At 42.5% G+C, this 22,703-nt stretch overlaps 1 pseudogene; it reads left to right on the top strand.

Annotated features, from left to right (window-relative positions):
* The first annotated feature begins 21,254 nt into the window (after positions 1-21,254).
* Positions 21,255-22,292, top strand: LOC144805714 (uncharacterized; annotated as a pseudogene).
* The last annotated feature ends 411 nt before the right edge of the window (positions 22,293-22,703 follow it).

Genomic DNA, 22,703 nt, shown 5'->3' with positions numbered 1-22,703 from the left:
AAACCTCACCTCTAGAGGCCCGCTCAGAGACGTCATTCTGCATTCCTCAGAGGCAAAGTCCTAATTAAAGGGTCACAAATGTCAACATGACGGCCTTCTCCATTGTTTACAGGAAACTAAGAGATAACATCTTCAGCTGCGTGGCTCGAACCAGCCTCTGCAAATTCTCCCGGGCTCCGGCCTTTCCCACATTGAAGCTGACAAAGCCAGTAGGCTCTATCCAATCTGCAATAATTCATTCTACTTTGAAAAATAATTCCTCTTTTTTTAGGCGCCAAAATTATCTCTATTCCTAGATCATTAAACTACATTAACTGTCAATGTTTCTCAAAACCTAAAGACACACAGACCAGTTTTTTAGAGGAAATGCTTGTTGCAATCCTATGGTACACACTTCATCAGACTTAAATAAACAAACTGTCCGTAGGCCTAGCTGAAGCTAGAACCTTCAACCCTGATATTAAAACAAGCCCGTGCACTGGCACATTAACCCACTGAATCATAAGAAGGCACAACCTGCAAGTATATATATTAAAACCTAAATGTAAGCTTTTGCTCAAGCTTGAGACACTTTAAAAGGTACTCTGAATGAAAGCAAAATGCATTTTAAACAGTGCTTTTACTCAAAATCGACTTTCATGTTTTGGGCATTAAAAAATGAATATCCCACAATTTTCTTGCATTACTAGAAAGTCTATTACATAACCCATGAATCAGGCATTTTAAAATAATAACGTATACTTTATAAAAATGAGCTTGCTTGCCCCTATGGCAAGGCGAAATTATACACACGAATTTTTGTCGTTTTAGTGATGCAACATAACTTAAATCAAATTTTAATGCTAGGAGGTCATAGTATGGGTGTTAAGCTTTATAAATATTAAAAAACGGTTTTTGTAGCACTAATTTTTAATAATTATTTTTCATAATTAATAATTTTATTCTTCTAAAAAAAACAATTATTCCTTTTTGCGATCGTTCTACATATAAGGGTCTGTTGCATCCCTTCCTTATCATTCAGATGCATTAACTCACAAACCTGAGCGCATATGCCTAACTTAAGACGCGTCACATTTCTGCGTCACATTTCTGCGCCACTTTAATTAAAAAGGACGGTTATTCAAAATTCCACCCGTGTTTAGCTGAAAAAGTGCTGGCTGAATTCCTATCAAATATACTGCAGCTGAAAAGGTTTACCTGTGAACATCTAATACAGTGCATTTAAGAAAAATGCTGTAAATGTATATATTTTTGCAAAAATAGGTAATTTTGTTTTTGTTTGGGGCCTTATTTATATCTATTAGATGTGACCCACACACACACTGAGCTCATTTCAGACATAGACAAAAATGTTGAGACATTCAGGACACACAATACAGCGCTTTCATAAATTGCGCGGACGCTATCGACATACCGAAGTTATACTAATGAGAAAAACCACATAAACATTTAAACACACATTTAAACATACATTTAAACCCACAAATCAACACTCAGGACGAAAACAGAACAGTCCAGACTGTAAGTAAACCAAGTAGCTGTAAGTCATATTTACAAGAAACACTTCTCAATAGTGTTTAAAAAAACTGCAGAACTACACCTAATTCACTAGCTGTAGCTGGCAGAACACCAAAAATCGTTCTGCATCTCCATTCATAAAATTGCAGAGAGCAAAGGATCCTTGTTATGTATTATGTCATATTTTAATTCCCTGGGGATACAAAGTCACCAAGGAAGAAATATGTTTGTAAATCTAACCTATTTAGCTATTCCCTCTAGGGAAAAACCGGCTAATCAAACGTATACAAAGTTGGCCAACACAAATCTCCAAATTTGCTAAGATCAGGCATCTTATAGCTCACTAATCTAGCTTCAAACTTCAAGGGGCTATCTCTATCGATACAATTGTAAATATACAATACCCTTGGTTATTGAAAATTGTAATCCTCAAATACAAACCAAGCAAAAACAAAGGACTGGGAGCGACCCACTTATACTTCAAACCTATACAAATCTATCAAAGCTTATACCAAACAAATAGTTGTCCAAATTCTAACTGCGAAGTTCTAACTGCACTAACAGTCTCTTTTTAAAAAAATTACGCCAAGAAGGTTCCTCAGTCAGGAGTGACATCTTTTGGAGAGTTTAAGTCAGACAAATCAAAATATACTGAGCCGCAAAGACAGAGAATCCCCCAGAACCTCTGTGCACAGAGTACCTCTTTTAGTAGATTTCTGTCTTGCCTTCCCCAGTAGACTTCTGTCCTCTGACAAGAGTACTCCTCCAGGTAGTCACATCCTGATGAGGCCCCGGGTTGGGACGCCAACTGAAGAAATCAAAATTCTTCATCACTTCTACCCAAGGGTCTTACCAACAAGTAGTCCATTCAAATACAGCAAAGAAATCAACAGAGAATCTGAAATATGAAAAAGACATCTTTATTATAAATTAATTGTGAGGCTACGTCGCCCAGCCACACCTAAAGCGACTGAATGAGGTAGTCTGCCTTTATGGACTCCGCACAGTCCTTTTATACCATTTTTTATGCCCTAGGCAAACATTCCTTATTTTACAGTGTATCCTACAAATATTTTTACTACAAAGAAAAAGCACAGTCATGATGACAGTCCACATTTCAGTTTGTCCAGTTCATGACAGATTACCCGGCAAGGCCCAGAACTTTCATCAGATATCGACGGACCCCTAATAAAAACGGGCACCTCCTCCTTGTAAAACAGGTCATAAAGAAAGAAACAGAGACAGGTGTGTGTAAGATTAGACATAGTTTGTATGTGATGAAAAGGTTTACGACATGTGTACCTGGATGCTAATCTCATTCGGCCACTGGGATGGGAACTGCCCGAACAGGTTTGGCTTGAGGCAGTGGAGTCAGCTTGCCCAGGTCACGCAGAAGTCAGCACAAACCCATGCTAAGGTTATGTCCTTGAATACTTGTTCTACCATGGTGAGAGCCTACTGTAAGGGCAATGAACAAAATGGCTGCTATTCACAAGATGGAAGCCAAGGGTTAAAACATTTGCGGTTCGCTGATACCAAATTCATAACAGAATCATGATATTTAAAACACAGGTTCAGAATTTTCAGAACCACAAAGCTCAGTTGCATCTATTCAGTCCTGCTCTCCGCTTCTCGCCCCTTATAGCTGTCACCACAAGGGCAACCATGCCCCAAATTCCGAACAACTCCCACAACTTTACATTCAATGTCTTTATATCGGAGATCAGCTTCTCGGTTGTATATTCTCATCTACACACATATCTATCTAAACAACTAATAAGTGAACAAACACCTCCCCCATCCCCTTCCCCCCCAGCACCCAGGCATGCCGCTCTATCATGCGAAACCACCTCCGCTGTTTCTCTTGTGTTGTTTTGTGGCCACAATTTTAGCTGCTATGGTGATGGAGTGTAAAAGGACACACATGATGATTTGTATGGGAGAGGCCTCTGCATGAGTGACTGCGTGGTTGTGTATGGCACTAAATAGGCAACTGTGTGCAAGAAAGCACGTGTACAGATTACTAGTGTTTGCACTGTACATTGTGTGTGTGTCTCTGTACCTGAAGTGCAAGGGCCGTTGGATTTTGGTGTTCTGCACATATGCAAGGAAGGGGGCAGAGAGGGAACAGAATGCTGGCTTTGCGCTCCCTCTGTCTCGGTCTGCGTCGTACAGCCCTGTGCCGTGAATGCTTCAGTACAGGCAGCAGGCTCCTGCTCACCTCTCCCATCCTACACTGGCACCAACACCCTCTATGACCTCTGAAGAGGCGGTGACTAAGAATAGTACAAAACAAATATACACATTTTCAAAAATGCTTTATTATCGCTAAAATCAAATTTCATGTTGCCAGGTAGCACCCAAACAAACTGTTTACTGGAAAATGGCCTTGTATGGCTTATATGACACTGTAATTTATTGCTGAAACATCAAGTTACCATTTGATGAGATTAGGAACGGGAATGAAGGCCTTGCACGGAGGCAACTTCTGGACCGTAACAATAAACTAAATAAGTAGAAACGCGCGCCCTGCGAAACATGTAGCGCGCGCCGTGTGGAGAAAAGTAATACGGGTGTGGATATAAAAGCAGTAGTCCCCAAAGGAGCATATATACAACTACAGCGTAACAAAACTGTAGTTGGCCGGTGCTCCTGAGAGAAAACCGCAAGTGATGTTACAGGAGTGCTAACCAATCAGAAGCCAAAAAAGAAGAGTGATGGAGGAGTAACCAATGGCAAGCAGCCAGGTGGGATCACACTCCTTGTAATGATTACAGCAGGTCTTGCAGACAGCGCATGCGCTGATGCTCTACCTAAAAAATATGTAAGGGGGCAGAGTGGGCACACCCGAAAGGAACCCCCCCTTTACATGCTGGCCACAACATGGACAACATGCCGTGGCAGCCGATACAGGACTCTTGGACATGGAGCCAATTAAAATGAAAAGATGATAACAGTTACAATATAAATTATTTGTGGATGGTACCATACTAATTTTAGGAATTGTCTGTTTTAAGGTGATTTTACCCTGTGAAATTAAAGGATGCTAACAGTTACAATATAAATCATTTGTTGTCTGTTCTAATGTGTCCTAAGCTGATTTTACTCTGTGAAAAATGCTGAGCCGCTTATGAGATTTCATGAATCATGTTTAAGAGATAACTATTTTCTCATGATTTTCTCACCGGGGTTATGGGAGGTGCTCCAAGAGCTAAAATGAGAGCATGTTTCCTGTACATCCACACTGTCTTTCTCAGCCACGTCAGACTAAAGTCTGAAATGTTCAGTAAATCGTGCACTTCCAGCAGGAGCAGTGAATGTCAGCTGATATACAGTGATCTACTGCAGCCTCCCAGAGTGTTCTGCAGAACAACTAGAGCGCTAACAGTGTTCCTTATGAGAAAACTGTGGCACACCTGAAGCCATCTTGATTGAATCAAACTGATAAACCTAAAAACGTTTCCTTTAAAAAGGAATAAAAAGAGGCAGTCCATTTTGTAATAGACATTATGGTTAGTGCTGTAGAAAGCAAAATTAGAAAACCTTTTAAATGAGTTCTCAAATATCTTCTATTTCTTTAAAACGTTTTGGCATGCAGACTGAAACATGCACTTTCAACGCCAGCAGCAGACTGCCAGTTAACTCCCTGATGTCAGCAGCTGTACCACAGTGTTCTAATGAGCAACTAGAGTACTAACTTTCTGAAATTATTCCAAAAGTGTGGCACAGCTGAAATTCATCTTGGTGGAATTGAAGTGGAAAACTGAAAGCACTTTCTACTGAGGATAATGCAGTAAGGTAAACATTTCCTAGCTAACGAAAAAGGAAAGTTTAGATTCTATTAAGGACAAAGAGGTGACGATTATGCATATCGTTCATCACTTTATTAATCCAGCAGCAATCAAAGAACATCTTAATGAAAAACAGCATTTACTACATTTCCCATAAACCACCAGCGAATCCAAGAAAGGCATCGAGCAGCGCAGAGGGAGCATGGAATCCTAGGAGCAGCATTGAGCAGCGCAAAGGGAGTGGGGAATCCAAGGAGTGTTATCAGGCAGCGTAGAGGGATGAAGGAAGTAACCCATTTAGGGTCACACAGGTCACTAATGACCACCTCTCAGCCTACCACACAAAATGAAGATTCGCTCAGACATTAGAGAATACAAACCAATAACTGTTTATTCAAAGTACACTCAAAGCGGAGCCCGGTTTGCCCAGTCACTAGGAGTGCTCCAGAGGGACTGACATCAGCAAGCATAAAGATACATTATGTACATTTCAGAACCAATGAAGGCCGCCCATCATGGAATTTTCCAAGCAGATGTAACTAAACAGTGAAATACAAGGAGTTTGTTTCCATTCTGAGAGCGGGCACCCATCATCTGCTAATCAAGGTCGTTCTGCCCGTCCCTGCCACTAAACAAGTGGGAGAAGGCCTCTATCTGGTGGGAAAGGTATGCGTTATAAAGAATAGTGTATTCATTAGTGAAGCAAAACTCAACCCTGGAGAAATGCAACTCAGAAATGGTCATTTCTTGGAAAAAGCAAAGGATTAGTTTTGATCATAATGCAAATGGCGCAAAAATAGAAAATGGTGCACCAAATGCTAACTTACATGTAAGAATACATAAACAAAATCATTTCTATTCTAACAAGGGGTTGGGTATCCAAGGACGGGTATGGAGTAGTGCAGAGGGAGTAGGGAACACAAAGAGCTGCTCAAGTAGAAAATCGGAGGAGCAGCAACCAGCAGCGCAGAGGGTGTAGGGAATCCAAGGAGCGGTATTGAGCAGTGCCGAGGGAGTAGGAAATAAAAGGAGTGGCATTGAATAGAGAAGCTGGAGTAGGGAATCCAAGAAGCAGCATTGAGCAGTGTTGAAGGATTAGGGAATGCAAGGAGCTGTGTCGAGCAGTACAGAAGGAGTAGGGAATCCACAAAGCAGCTTCGAGCAGTACAGAGGGAGTAGGGATTCTAAGGAACAGCATCGAGCAGTGCTGAATGAGGGTTTCAAAAAGCTGTTACATAATCAAGCTGTGGTGACTTTTCTGGAGGAGGCGGATATAATCTGTATACAAGAATCTTGGCTGATTAACCCACTCTCATTAAGAGGATACGCAGAATACGGCAAAGCAGCAACAAAGACCAACATATTTGGAAGACCATCAGGTGGGTCATGCATCTATATAAAGCACTCACTTAAACTAGAATTTACGGAAATAAACAACCTACCAAATACGCTCCAGGCGGGTATTCTGAAAGGCCTCTACCCATCACATGGAACAACTTCAATTCTAGTAATTAACATCTATCACAACCTGTATGGGCACACAGCTAACCCGCCCATGCTAACAAACCATCTAGAGTCTTTGTTGCTACAATTTCTGGTATCAGATTGCATTATCCTCGGTGACCTCAACATTCACAACATAGGGGTCTTGAGCATAAAAAACCACCAGTCTGGTGCTACTAAGGCAATGAAGGAACTATTAAAAGCGTACAAACTGGCCACAGCACATTTAGTCCATATAAAGAAAAATCCAGAATATTAACGTATAATAACCAGACGACGATCGATTACATCATTTTAAGCAACAAATTGCATCCCCTAATGTCAGAATATACAGTCCATCCGCGCAGTGACAGCGACCATGCCGCCCTAACAATCACTCTGAACCTGACAGCAGAAATACGCCACAGGCTGCAATGCATTGGGGCTGCTGACGGAGACGAACTGATAAAGCTCCCCAGAATAATTAAATGGGGGCACGCAGCGACCTCCAAATTTAATAACTGGATAAACTCGTGGGCGGGTTGGCCACCGTGTGAACAGAAGAAGGGCGCTATAATAACATGGGATGGCATCACTGGGACATTAGCGGCGATACTTCGAGAGGATTCAAACAGGACTCCCCATTGGCACCCACCAGCTGCACTCGGATTCAACCGGGTAATCAAAAATAGTGCTAAACACCTGAATATGAAACAAAAAGCTTTCCGTAAAAATGGCACAGCCTCAGATAAAAAACATCTACAAGAGGCTGCAAAAAGCCATTCCAAGAAAGTGTGGGCTGCAAAACGCGAATACTGCGATGGACAATGGCTGAAGATCTTTGACCTGCTGAGCCCCGGGAAAACACAAGAGTTCTGGAGCTACCTAAGTAATCTTAGCCGAGGCACTAATCACAGAGAAAACTCCCTTGAGGCCTAAACCTGGGTAGCGCACGTAAAAGCTCTATACAATGAAGACAAACCGGCCTCCCAGTCAAACAATGGACCGATAGTAAGAGACGAGCCATACTCCACCACTGATAAGAAGGCCTTGCCTTGTAAATTGCTAGTCTCAAAAATCCTAAAAAAAATCAGGAAAAATGCCGCACCAGACCCAAACGGTCTTCCTGGTCAATTGCTTAAAGCGAACATCGAATTCTGGTCCGAAAATCTGTCCCACCTATAGACGAATGCTGGCTCTTGGGGGATGTGCCAGATTCCTGGAGAGGTACAAAAGGGGGTGGTAATGGACGGAGCATCTGAACAAATCAAACACTCACACCCAGTCAAAAGATCTGGGTTTAATCCATCACCGTCTTCAGCCCGGCTTGCTTGAATCCAGTGGCAAAGTGAGCAAGGGACTCACGTCTGAGCATACCCTGCCACACTGTGGCTGTCAGACTGATTTGCAGGGTGACTTTTCTCTCACAGTTAATTATCAATATGTTCATTAGTTTATTAGAATTATCAGTGAGCTCCTTCTCCCAATCTAGAAATAGGTCAGGCTCCAAATCCTCATATGTAGGAATGATATCACGTATCTCAGAGTTGTTCGTCCAAGATATCCATGCATATATACTCTTCCGAAAGTACACAAAACTGACAAATTTCCCCCAGGCAGACCGATCATATCGGGCATTGGAGGACCTACCGAAAGGATATCTGAATATGTGGACATTTTTTTGAAACCACTGGTTGGGAATCTCCCATCCCACATCAGGGATACAAAACATATTCTGGGTATAATGGCTGATTTAGCCTGGGACGATACCATGTCATTAGTCACCTTAGATGTGGTATCACTAAATACATGTATTAAAAGGGAAACAGGCTTAACTGCAATTAAGAAAATGCTCAGTTAAAGAACCGCTAGCTCTTGGTTACACACCGAAATGCTTGTGGAAATGGTAGAGCTTATACTGGACAACAATGTGTTCTTATACAAGGACAATTGGTATAGACAAAAACAAGGTGTGGCCATGGGCTCCAGATTTTCACCATCGTACGCGAACCTAGTGATGGGTTGGTTCGAGGAGTTGAGGATCTGGGGCCCATCGGGCACAGAATGGAATGACTCAATCCTTTTCTGGGGCAGGTACATAGACGACTGTATCATGATCTGGACAGGAACTTCAGAAAAACTACTAAAATTTCACACATACTTGAACAACAATGAGTTTAACATCAAGTTCACCATCGAATTTAGTAAAACGAAAATACCATTCCTAGATATAGAACTTTTTGCTGAAAATGACAAAATCCACAGCAGACTATATCGAAAACCGACAGCGTGCAACTCAATTTTGCATGCGTCTAGCGCTCATCCTGCGCATCAAATACGAGCAATTCCGTATGGTGAACTCATACGGACACGACGCAACTGCAGTAGAGATGAGGAATTTGAACAGAATAAAAAAGGAGTTCTGAACAGATTTAAAAATCGTGGCTACAATATGAATATTCTAAAAAAAGCAGAACTAAGGATAAACAAGGTCAAACGGGCAGACACCTTGAAAGAACAATCAAAGAATAAAAAGAAAGATGACAAAATAAGATTAGTCACCAGTTATAATAATTGGTCTGGGATACTAATGAAAAGCTTAACTAAACACTGGCATCTGCTAAAGACGGATAACGTCCTAAGGGGACACATATCTGAAAAACCAACACTGACATACAGAAAAGGCAAAACAATCAGAAACTTACTGAGCCCGAGTTATCCAAATGTAAAAACCCAAGAAACGTGGTTAGATAGACACACAAAGGGCTTTTATGGCTGTAACAACTGCAGTGCGTGTAAATGGGCCTGCAAGAAAGTGACAGAATTTGAAGGTCCTTTTGGGAGGAAACACCTCATTCACACCAATATCAACTGTATGACAAAATTCGTGACCTATGCTCTTGTCTGCAAATGTGGTAAAAAATACATTGGCAGTACTATACGGACGCTTAGGGAAAGAATCAATGAACACATCAGGGCGGTTAAACAGGGTGATATGCGATACCCGGTTGCTGACCATATGTCAATCTGTCCCACGCAAACAACACATCGAATGTTTGAATTCTTTGGAATAGAACATACACCCAGACACCCTAGAGGTGGCAATAGAGAGCTAACACTGAGACAGAGAGAAGCCCTCTGGATTATGAAAATGCGGAGTGTCGAACATGGTTTAAACATTGACCATGAGCTACATTACTTCCTAGGAAGATAGCTGATACAACACATACAGACTCACATGTGGACACTGTGAAATGTAAGATTATTCCGAAATAAGGTTCGCATATGAATGTATGAATAATGTATCCTTGATGAATCATGAAAATGAGGTATAATAATATAATCTTTCATTAATGTTAGCACCATGACTATGTACTGACCCTACATGATAAAGAGACCATTAGTTCACTGAGAAAATTTAATGAACACACACGTGCACCTATATATATAGACTTTGACAGTTTACCAGTGAGATTTGTGTTAAAACACCATTAATGAATGACCACGTATTACCGTCACTTTTACAGGAACACACACACTAATTCTGAATACTTTGCATCACTTTGAATTTGAGAGACTAAAATAAATCAGATCTAGCTAACTATGGGCAACCTATTCATAATACCTTCACACCGTCACCTATTTACCTACTATATCGCACACTAAATGGATGATTTCGCCACATACCAATCCAGAACATTAAAATACCGTGGCTAACATGCATGACACAACCAAATGATAATACACATATTTATACAGTGTTTGAAGTTTAATGACTGATTAAAAGATATTTCCCATCCATTAAGAATATGTGTGACTACACATGACAAAATCGACGAACTTTTATTAAACCCATAGAGCCTAACTCTGGATTCCTCACAATCGCGGATACGTATATAAAGTGGGCTATTGAGAAAACAAGCCAGATTCTGACATTTTGAATATCTCCGAAAATTCTGAAGATTTATTTATTAAATTAGTGGCCATGACCGTTTTCGTTTTTGTAATAATATCAGTTGTGATGCAAAATAAATATGACCTAAATAAAGAGATCGCGCAGATAACAAGACGTATTTATAAAATCAATCCGCGTAAATAACTCGAATGGCGGTAATAAAAGATATCATTAAACAATAACATTCAGTGACGCTACAAATATACCTATCACAGAACTAATAACCTGCAAACATATGATAGTAGACTGAAATCAAGTGTAATTAGAACAGTATAAGATGGCGACCAACTCGCTACAAGACTAAACACCTGGAACTCAGAAGATGGATAGACCCATATGACCATCTTAAACCAATCAATGGGGACTAGTGAGACGAGGGTCACGCGACTTCCAATAACCTATCAGGAACGCCTGGAGTTCTGGACTTTTTGGTTCCGTCCAGAGGTGTCAGGGATAACACCCAAAGACCCCGGAGTTCCACCTGTCTCGGTGCACAAAACAAACAGAAACACGGGCTTCTCGATGGTGGCGTCAAAGACCAAAGGTTTATTACTGCAGGGACACAGAAGTCACAGAAACTACACATGGGCAGTATCTAGGAGCCTGTTCAATTTGTAAAAAGAGGGTTGCTCCTTTTATACTAAATATTGGGCTTCAGGCAAATTCTTTACATGTTACCACAGTTCTAAACATTCGTGTCTTAAACAATAAATATTTGGCGTTGCACAGGAATCGTCAACAGTATCTGATGTCAAAACATTACGAATGAGGGGTTCCCACTAGTCCATCATAATCCCATGTCAATTCTTCATTCAAGACCCGGACCGCCTCATCGTAAATTTCGTTACCTCCCCCTAATAAAGGCCCAGAAGGAAAGGAGCAGAGCCAGGTGCAGAAGATAGAAAGACAGGATAAGAAATGTTTGTGGGTCGTAAATGGGCACGGTTACCAGCTTCGGCCGCCTAATCATGATCAGGCCAACGAACACAAGAACCAGTATAGCAGGACTGGCCTCAGGCTGGGGAGGCAGTTCTTGCCGAGTCATGCTGCTACAGCGTTGCTGGCCTAAGGTGCACGTGTCACTCGCAAGGTGAATCGCCGGTTAAGGCCTACGTGTCCTTAAATAAGAAGAAGTCATTGCGTGTCCATTGACTATGTGAGGGCAAGGAATACAAAATGGCTTCCGTGTTCTAAGATGGATGCCATGGGTAAATCACAAATGTGTTGGTAACAGGAGTGCTCTTGCTCGTAGCATAGCGAAAACACCAGGATATACTAAATGGATCATTTGCGGTTCACTGATACCAAAATTATGTATTTACGACAATGTTACAAACACGAATAAAATCGTCACGGAACCTCAGACCCTCCTTTTGCCCTTACATAGGCAATTACTCAGTCTATATCAGAGTCAGAGTCTAATTCTATGCTCATTAGGTCAGTGACATGTCGTTGTATCATCATCCTGTCTCGTGCCTTTTCTCCTAATGCAGGTGGTTTTCTGAAACAGGTTGCAGCACAGAGGCTACACAGAGCGGGACCGCATTGGATAATAAGACAGCACGAGAACAGAAATACTAGGATGACACCAATAACCATCAGAACCTTCCATCCCCACGCTGATACCAGAGTCCAAAACCACTCCATGAAGGACCAGTTTCCCTTATCTACGTGTATAGAGTCGGAAATCTTATGTAGCTTAGAGATTGCTTCATAGACTGTTGGAGCATTATTTGGAATAAAGACACAGCAGCTCGATTGGATCATTCTGCATACCCCACCTCGATCTGCAAGTATTACGTCTAGAACCATACGGTTCTGCAACGTCATGAGACGATCCGCCTGAAGCTCAGCTGTTAAGTTACTAAGGGCACCTGCAGTTTCTGTAATAGTAGATTCAACTACCCGTGTTAGTTGACGAAGATTTCTACTATTAGCCATAGGCCCCCAAAACGGAAGGAAACCTTTGAAAAAGTCTCCAGCTTCTTGACCAGCGGTATCTTCCTTGCTGAAGACACCTCTTGCTACTCTGGTTTTGTGATAATCTGAAGAAGCAGTGTATGTCGGGGGTAACAATCGAGCAATATAACATGAACCTGAAAAGTCAGCAGGCAGCCATGTATATGCTCTGTCCTGACAAATGAAGTAGGTACCCCTAGCAGTCAGAAAGGCAGGGGAGGAGTTAGACGGAAATACGTAAGTCTCAACGCACTCACTCCTCCCTAGCTGAGCTCTCGGATTTCTCCCATTTCCTTGCAAACAGACCTGCCCTTGGTGAGGCACGACCCAAACTGAAGTGGAGCTTTTACGCTTGTTTTCTCCCAAACTAAGGCGATACTCTGTAGAGTTCCAACTCAAATACACCAGTAATTCACCTCTAGGATAAGATGGAGTATTATTGACGTCTTTAATCATGTCAATAATTCCCTGGACTAAAGCTTTGTTGGCTGAGTTGTATTTAGTGGACCGTGGTGGACGCGGAGGATAGGTTTCAAGGGCATATGAAAAAATGGTCTGAAAGGCCTGAAATGATCCATTATAGCTGAAAGGCAAGACTAGATAGGGAATGCCTTTATCCATAGTGTGGGGTATCAAGCCACACACCCAGCAGTCTGTAGTATTAACTATCAGTTGGTGTTGATGCAAGAGCTGTACAAATGTATTGTTAATAAATTCTGAGCGTCGAGCTTGTTCGTGTTCAGGAAATGAGTGAAAAGAATGCATAGAAGAAACCGTAGAAGTAGTAGGATCAAGGGGAGGTACTGTAGTTACTGGCATAAAAATCAAATGTACACCAAAGATGATTCCACCCACCAACGTTATCAAAACAATTAAAAATGTAACTGCACATTGCATTAGAAAGCATCTGCTGTGAAGTATTCTGTACAGTCTATTTCTGCGAACATAAATTACATTTTCTCGTTGTAGCTCAGGAAGCTCCATCTTCTACGACCGTTCGCGACCACTGATGATGTGTACGTAGATGAAAATGCCTCTATCAGCCCTGGGAGTTCCCAGAACTAACAGAAAGATCGACCTTGTGTCTGACCCCCGCAGATTCAACTAGGCACACAGCCACGACCCTACGGCTACCCAGACGGCAAGGCAATTTTAAAACAAAAAGAAACAATACAAAGTATTAGCAAACTTCCTGGCTGGAGGCAATGTATAGCAAATTCAAATCTGAAAATAGGCAGTTTCCTGCTTTATTTGTCCATATTGCGAGAACGTAAGTTGTATCTCAGTTTTGCAGGAGCTGTCTGATCTGGAAGCAATGTATTTTCAGCTGACGTTGCAATGTTCACGTTCGCCGATGGCAAATGTTCTTTTGGTGCAGATGGCAAATGTTCATTGGGTGTGGATGACAAATGTTCAGGGTTCAAAAGAGCAGTTTCAGGAGGAGAGTCAGAATTTGGTGAATCCGTGATTAGTTCTGCATCGCTGAAAGGTATGAACCTGGGGACTTGTTCCGTTTCAGAGGCACCGATTCCTTTCTTTACCCAGTTGTCGTAAGGAAGTGGCAGAGGCACACGTTTAGCATGTGTCGTATGGATCCAATTTTTCCTTCCGGCCACACGAATAGCAGTTCTCGTTGCTAGCAGGACTTGGAAAGGGCCAATGAATCTGGGCTGAAGATTTTTTGTTCTTGCAAAATTTCTGATGACCACCTGATCACCCGGTTTCAGCTGATGGCCTGGACTCTCCGGTGGCTTTGGCAATGCATCGAAAACCTGTTGGTGAATAAGACTCAATTTAGCAGTCAAGTCGAAAAGGTAATCAATTAACATTGGGTATTCCAGCTGCTTAAATTCTTTCGGTCTAGGTACCCCCCAAACATTTGCAGGACGACCAAAAACTATTTCATAAGGACTAAGCCCTACTCTAGAATGTACAGTCGCTCTTGTTGATAGCAAAGCCAAAGGCAATGCGTCTGGCCAGGACAAACCCGTGGATGCTTGTATCTTAGCAAGTTTCAGTTTAAGGGTACCATTGTAACCCTCGACTAAACCCGCGGACTGGGGATGATTCGCACTATGAAACTTCTGTCTAATCCCTAGGCCGGCACACACACTCTGCATAACTTTCCCTACGAACTCACTTCCGTTGTCTGACCATACAATCCGTGGCATTCCGTATCTGGGGAAGTATTCTTTAAGAAGAATTTTGGCAGTGGATAAGGCAGTATTGTCCTTCAGTGGGTATGCTTCGATCCATCTGGAGAAAGCACAAACTACCACTAGGACGTATTTCAGATTATTGCAACGATCCATGTGAATGAAGTCTAGCTGGATCACCTCAAAGGGGCAGGAAGGAGGAGCGAAGTGACCTGCAGGTGTGGGGATTCCCTTGCCAGGATTATGCATCAAGCATACCATACAATTTCTCACCACTCTCTCTGCACACTTACTAATCCCGTCATTTTTCCAGACCGGAGCCAACATCTTACAAATCCCTTTTGAACTGATGTGCGCTGTTCCATGTGCCATCGTTACTACTGCAAGCACATACGCATCAGGCAACATCCAACGCTGTTGTTCCGACAAATCAATCCAACACCCACTCGAGTCCAATTTACCCGTGCTCTCTCTCCATGCAAGTTTTTCCTCCTCAGTCGCCTCTTTCTGAATTTCCTTCACGCTTTCCACTGTGTTCTCACACATTCCAGACTCAGAAATCCATCTTGCAGACGTTGCAACATACATTCTACTCATCATATTTCTAGCTGTCTGTTTTGCAATCTCATCAGCAAAAGCATTCCCACGACCAACATCATCCGTGATTGCTTTATGAGCACTGCATTTCACAATCGCAACTTCAGTCGGCCAGGTTAGAGATTCCAACAAGTCATTAACTAGCTGACCATGTTGAATCTTAGTCCCATGGGACGTAATGAAACCTCTTTCTTTCCACAAACGGCCAAAACTATGGGCCACGCCGAACGCGTACTGACTATCTGTGAACACATTCACTCTCTTTCCCTTAGCTAAAACGCACGCTCTTGTTAGCGCGATCAATTCTGCAGCCTGGGCAGAATTCTGACTCACTCTTGCAGTCTCCACAATCGTACTCAAAGTTGTTACTGCATAAGCAGCAGTCACATCACCATTCTCCAATTTGAAGCAAGACCCATCAACATACAACGTGCCATCTGGATCTGATAACGGAGTGTCTTTTAGATCGATTCGTCCTTTTGTTTCTTCCTCAGTTTTGAAACAACAGTCGTGTGGTTCGGAATCACTCGACTCTTGGCTAGTCGGCAACAATGTTGCTGGATTCAATACATTGCATCTTTTGATCTGAATATGACTAGCTAACAGTGTCAGTTCATAACCTGATAATCTAGCACTGGTAAGGTGTTGCGTCTTGGTTCGGTTCATGAGTGTATCCACAGCATGAGGAACCATAACTACTAGCATGTTGTTCATTACTAAACCAGCAGATTGTCGAATGGAAGCTGCAGCTGCGGCTGTAGCTCTCAAGCAACTAGGCAACGCTCTAGCTACTGGATCTAATGTTGATGAAAAATACGCACAAGGGCGTTGTTTATCACCAAATTTCTGCGTCAAAACACTCAATGCACAACCTTCTCTCTCGTGGACATAGAGCGTGAATGGCTTACTGTAGTCGGGTGTACCCAATACAGGTGCTGAACACAGTGCATTTCGTAACTCAGAAAAACTCTGCTGACATTCAGCAGACCATGGTACCGGACTCGGAACACCTTTCCCAGTCAAGGCTACCAATGGTTTTGCTAGAAGAGAAAAATTTGGGATCCATTGCCTACAATATGAGGTAATACCTAAAAAGGCACGTACTTCTCTCTGCGTGCTAGGAACATTCATCTGTGTAATTGCTTTTATTCTCTCTGAGGTCAACTTCCTTCCCTCCTTTGACAAGAGATGACCTAGGTAGGTCACTTCTTGGCAGCAGTATTGCATTTTTGAAGGTGACACCTTGTGATTCAAATCTGACAAGTGATGCAATAAAGAAATCGTAGCTGTTTTGCAAGTTTCCTTGTCATCGGCAGCCACTAGAAGATCATCGACATACTGTACTAAAGCAGAACCACGAGGAAGTACGAAGGAATCTAACTGGCTTTTTAATGCTTGACTGTAAATTTGCTTTCAAAGTTACTACATAGGGTGGAATTTCCAATAGACCTACATCATTAGGACCAGTCGCCCAAAGAGCATCAGGGAGTGAACGCAGCTCTGGTGGGAGCGCATCCATCGACAAGTACATCGGGGAGATTATTCTTTTACCCAACGTAAGCTGTACTCCTGCTGGAGAACAGTACAATGTCGCGTACAGGCGTTTTAACAAGTCTAAACCAAGCAGATTTTCGTTACAACCTGTCGTCAAAATCAGGGGTGCTTTCAATTGACGGGGTCCAACAGAAATAGACAAAGGACCAGAAACAGGGTTGTGAACAGGGGCGCCCGAAAAACCTACTGAAACGTTTGTTGAGCCAGACAAAGGTGCGCCAGGGAGTTTCGCATGTATGATAGAACTTTTTGCTGCACCAGTATCCAACAGAAACGGTTCGACTATACCTGATGTTGCTACTGCGACATAAGGCCCACTCTGATCTACTGGTACTGATACTACTCCCTCTCTTTGTCCATGGCTGTCCTAGTATTCACTTTGCTGAACTTCCTCACTAGTTTCATAATAGTCTTCGACATGATACTGTGGAGACCTATTCTGTTGGGCAGATTGTCCATTTCGCTGGTCGAAATAATTAGAGGGGCGATCACTTGTCTGTGGAGGCATAGCACCTCGTCCTCGACCTCTAGAGTTTTGCATAGAACTACCACGACCTCTCTGAGCTGCCGCAGCATTATTTTGCGTTCGAACTGGACATTCACTTTTGTAATGACCTTCCCTTTTGCAATAAGCACATTGATTCCATTGGTATTGTGGCCTTTGAAAATTATAATCCGTTTTTTGATATGACCCTTGCTGCATATTAGTTTGATTCATGCGAGGCGGATAAGCTTGCTGTAAAAGTACTTTAGATTTTAAATCTTTCGTCTTTTTATCTGATTTTTCCTTCTCTTCTTTATCCCTATTTTCATAGTACTGAGCAGTCGCAAGTATTTGCGCAGTCGTAGAGACAGCCCACGCACTTTCAGAATTCTTTAATTTACTACTAAGTTCTGGCAACAGATTGTGCACAAATTTATCAACAAATAATCTCTGGCCTCCTTCTGTGCTCATATCCTGACCACTATGATCCACGAAAGTCTCTTCGAATCTTGTGAAAAAGTCGGAGACGCTTTCGTCTTTCTTCTGTTTGCACGCGGACAATTTGTCCCAGTTAACGCGCAATGCAGGCATCAAGGTTTTCATTAAATCGATTATTCTACCAGGCAAATTAGCAATTAAAGGTTCAGGTTTGGAACCCCCTATTTGTTGACCATCCGCTGCAGTTATAGCTGCCCAGTCACCACCTAGGGCAACTGGATGATTCTCTTTACGAATTTTAGCCCAAATTGGTTGCGGTACTACATTACCAAATAGCAGATCTATATCAGCCAAATTCAATACACAAGCGTCAACTGTTTGAGCCAACTCTTTGTAGTACCCTGCAGGATTTTTACGCGGATCTGGCAAGGCCTGTTTCACTGCTAACACTTCAGCTCGTTTCCATGGAATATGTATCCATACTCTCTGGAATTGGGCCGGAGTGGCTGCAATACCAAGGTTTGCATTAGCTTGCACAGCTTCACGCCAAATTGGTGGAACCTCTCTCATTGGATATTGACGATTTTGTTTCGTACTACGTTTCTCTAATTCTCTCGGTGAACGAAAGGATGAGTCGGTCCTATAACTTAGAACCAGTTCCATCGCTTCTTTTATATTTTGACCAACTATCATACCTGCAGCAAACTCTTTCTGAACATTAATTAATTCTCCTAGATTTGATTCAGGGTCATCCTCTTCCAATTCCTCACGTAGAAGGAAACACATTTCATCGAACACATATCGTTGTGTCGGTTCGTTCCATTGCATAAATGTATCTAATACATTTTGTACATTATATCTTCCAACTTTTGAAACCCATCTAAGAGCCGTGGAATCTAATATTCCTCTTTCTTCAGTACTGGGAAGCTGACTACGTCTCTGCACAAAGTCAGAGGTAGGAGTCTTAATCAGAGTTTTATAGAAGGGAGATAGAATATTAGAGACAGAATCAGTGATTCTTCGACGAACAGAAAGCGGAGTCATAATATTAACAGAGGCAGTGAATAGAGTAGCAGTTGGAACAGATAGATCAGGAACAGTAGGAGTAGCAGGCAAGATAGCTTGTGAAGTAGCAGGTGTGAGCGACACAGGCATAGGTAAAGAAGCCGGCAACCCTAGAAAAGGGGTTGTCGAAGGAACATTAATATTGACCACAGGAGGTACAGGAACTTGATTCAGGGGAGCGGGAACAGGGACACCAGGTTGTCCAGCAACCGGTAATTGAACATTCGGTATGTGTGGAGCCGTAGCACCCTGTGCATACGGTGGGGGTGATCGTAACAAGTAAGACAACAGGGGATCCTTTTCAGGGTCCTCTACTATCTTAGCCGTACTCGATGGCAAAGCAGGATAGCACTTGTCTATCGCTAAATTACGCTCTCTACCGGCCACCTCCATCGCTTTCTCAGACTCGTTGAGTTTCAGCTGCCTAGCAGACTGTTCTAAAGTCAACTCTTGCTCTTTCTGTTCTTTCTTCAACTTTTTAATTTCTCTCTGTTTAGATTCTTTTCGCCAATAACGGAAAGAATCAAACATTGCCGGCCGGGCTTTCTTCTTAAACAACCTTCTTTCTAGATTATCGAGAACTTCAGGTTCAAAACTACCATGTAGTGGCCAACTAAGGACACCATCTTTCTCTGTGTAGCGGATCCATACCTCGTTATAAGAGATAGGGCCCACACCAAACTTGCAATAAAGATCATAAAGGGGAGTTCCAATCGGAGGAACCAAACACGAGTCCTCCAACTGGGAATCACTGTTGCAACTAAAACAAGACAACATACAATTTTTCCGACTTACCATTTTATAATCCGGAACACAAAACAAACAAGACACAAACAGAAAAGATGCGCACTCGAACCAAGAACTTAGGCCTACCAGAACTGACAAATGTATCGATACCTGAACTGAACAGAATGATTATCGTAACCAGAATAACCAGCGATAACCTTACAGAACTGAACTGAACTGAGAACTAAAAAGGATTATCCAAATAGGAGCAACCCTTACAAAATACTTAACTGAGGCACTGAAGACGTCACCAAGGAGAAACCCGTCACGTTTCGCCGTACTGAGGACTGCACCTCGGGTCCAAGACAGGGCGACGGTCAAGGCAACGGACCACTGCAGCCGTCTGAACGGGAACCCTCGTGGAAGAGAACGTCGGGGCCACTTTTGCGATATGCCGGGATCGATGAAGTGGGGCGCCTCCCTCTGAAATCTTCACACGAAGCTCCTCGAACTCTTCAGGCTTTTGGACCGGTACCGAATGACGTCGCCCCACGTTGGGCGCCAATTGGAGTTCTGGACTTTTTGGTTCCGTCCAGAGGTGTCAGGGATAACACCCGAAGACCCCGGAGTTCCACCTGTCTTGGTGCACAAACAAACAGAAACACGGGCTTCTCGATGGTGGCGTCAAAGACCAAAGGTTTATTACTGCAGGGACACAGAAGTCACAGAAACTACACATGGGCAGTATCTAGGAGCCTGTTCAATTTGTACAAAGAGGGTTGCTCCTTATATACTAAATATTCTGCTCGGGGCAAATTCTTTACATGTTACCACAGTTCTAAACATTCGTGTCTTAAACAATAAATATTTGGCGTTGCACAGAAATCGTCAACAGTATCTGATGTCAAAACATTACGAATGAGGGGTTCCCACTAGTCCATCATAATCCCATGTCAATTCTTCATTCAAGACCCGGACCGCCTCATCGTAAATTTCGTTACCTCCCCCTAATAAAGGCCCAGAAGGAAAGGAGCAGAGCCAGGTGTAGAAGATAGAAAGACAGGATAAGAAATGTTTGTGGGTCGTAAATGGGCACGGTTACCAGCTTCGGCCGCCTAATCATGATCAGGCCAACGAACACAAGAACCAGTATAGCAGGGCTGGCCTCAGGCTGGGGAGGCAGTTCTTGCCGAGTCATGCTGCCACAGAGTTGCTGGCCTAAGGTGCACGTGTCACTCGCAAGGTGAATCGCCGGCTAACGCCTACGTGTCCTTAAATGAAAAGGGGCCATTGCGTGTCCATTGACTATGTGAGGGCAAGGAATACAAAATGGCTTCCGTGTTCTAAAATGGATGCCATGGGTAAATCACAAATGTGTTGGTAACAGGAGTGCTCTTGCTCGTAGCATAGCGAAAACATCAGAATATACTAAATGGATCATTTGCGGTTCACTGATACCAAAATTATGTATTTACGACAATGTTATAAACACGAGTAAAATCGTCACGGAACCTCACCTTTCACTGAGCATGAGAGAATACACATTTGAAACACCTTATCCTTGTTCTGAATGCAAAAAAAGCTTCCAGCAGAGAGTCAGTCTTACTCGGCATGAGAGAACACACACTGGGGAAAAACCTTATAAGTGCTGTGAATGCCAAAAAGGCTTCAGTCAGAAAATATGCCTCATTCACCACGAAATAACACATACTGGGGAAAAACCTTATTAGTGCTCTGAATCTCAAAAAAGCTTCCATCATAAATATAGCCTCACTCAGCATGAAAAATCACACACTGGGGAAAAACCTTATAAGTGCTCCGAGTGCCAGAAAGGCTTCACTCTTAAAACTAGTCTCACTTACCATGAAAGAATACACACTGGGGAAAAACCTTATCAATGCTCTAAATGCCATGAAAGCTTACGTCAGAAAGCCAGTCTAACTTACCATGAAAGAATACACACTGGGGAAAAACCTTATCAATGCTCTGAATGCCAGAAAAGCTACATGAAGAAAGCCAGTCTCGCTTACCATGAAAGAGCACATACTGGGGAAAAGCTTTATCAGTGCTCTGAATGCCTGAAAAGGTTAACTTCGAAAACCAGTCTCACTTCTCATGAAAGAACACATACTGGGGAAAAGCCTTATCAGTGCCCTGAATGCCAGAAAAGCTTCAGTCAGAAAACGAATCTCACTCAGCATGGAAGAACACATACTGGGGAAAAGCCTTATCAGTGCCCTGAATGCCAGAAAAGCTTCAGTCATAAAAACAGTCTCATTCAACATGGGATAACCCACACTGGGGAAAAACCTTATCAGTGCTCTGAATGCCAGGAAAGATACAGTCTGAAAACCATTCTCACTCAGCATGAAAGAACACATACTGGGGAAAAGCCTTATCAGTGCCCTGAATGCCAGAAAAGTTTCACTTGGAAAACCCACCTCATTCGACATGAGAGAATTCACACTGGGGAAAAACCTCATCAGTGCTCTAAATGCCAGAAAAGATTCAGGCAGAAATATAATCTAATTATACACAGGAGAAAACACACTGTGAAAAATGTATGAGTACTCAGAATGCCCCAAAAGCTTCCATCGGAGCTGGTCTCACTCAATATGAGATGACACACTGGGGAAAAACCGTATCAGTGCTACGAATATTGGAAAATCTTGAATTAAAAATTGTCTCACTAAAATTGAGATAACACACATTGAACAAAAAATGTGTGTGCTCTGAATGCCATGAAGTCGCCATCCTCCAGAAAGTGTAAAATCTTTGCAAATTATGTTTTCACACACGATGTTTGAGGGATCTCTACAACTCTTATGAATATAAATGGCAGTTCGCCACAAAGTGCATGCTATGAAGTGCCATATATAACGAAGAGCTGTTGAGATGAACTAATTCATGACATTTGACTGATCCTTTCTTGTTGCTTATTTTGTGGCAGACATTGGAGCCGGAAGGGGCCCTATTCC

The sequence above is a fragment of the Lissotriton helveticus genome, assembly GCF_964261635.1.
Source record: "Lissotriton helveticus chromosome 1_1 unlocalized genomic scaffold, aLisHel1.1 SUPER_1_unloc_2, whole genome shotgun sequence".
Taxonomy (NCBI): domain Eukaryota; kingdom Metazoa; phylum Chordata; class Amphibia; order Caudata; family Salamandridae; genus Lissotriton; species Lissotriton helveticus.
The sequence above is the reverse complement of the archived record's forward strand: the minus strand, read 5'-3'. Positions and strand labels throughout refer to the sequence as shown.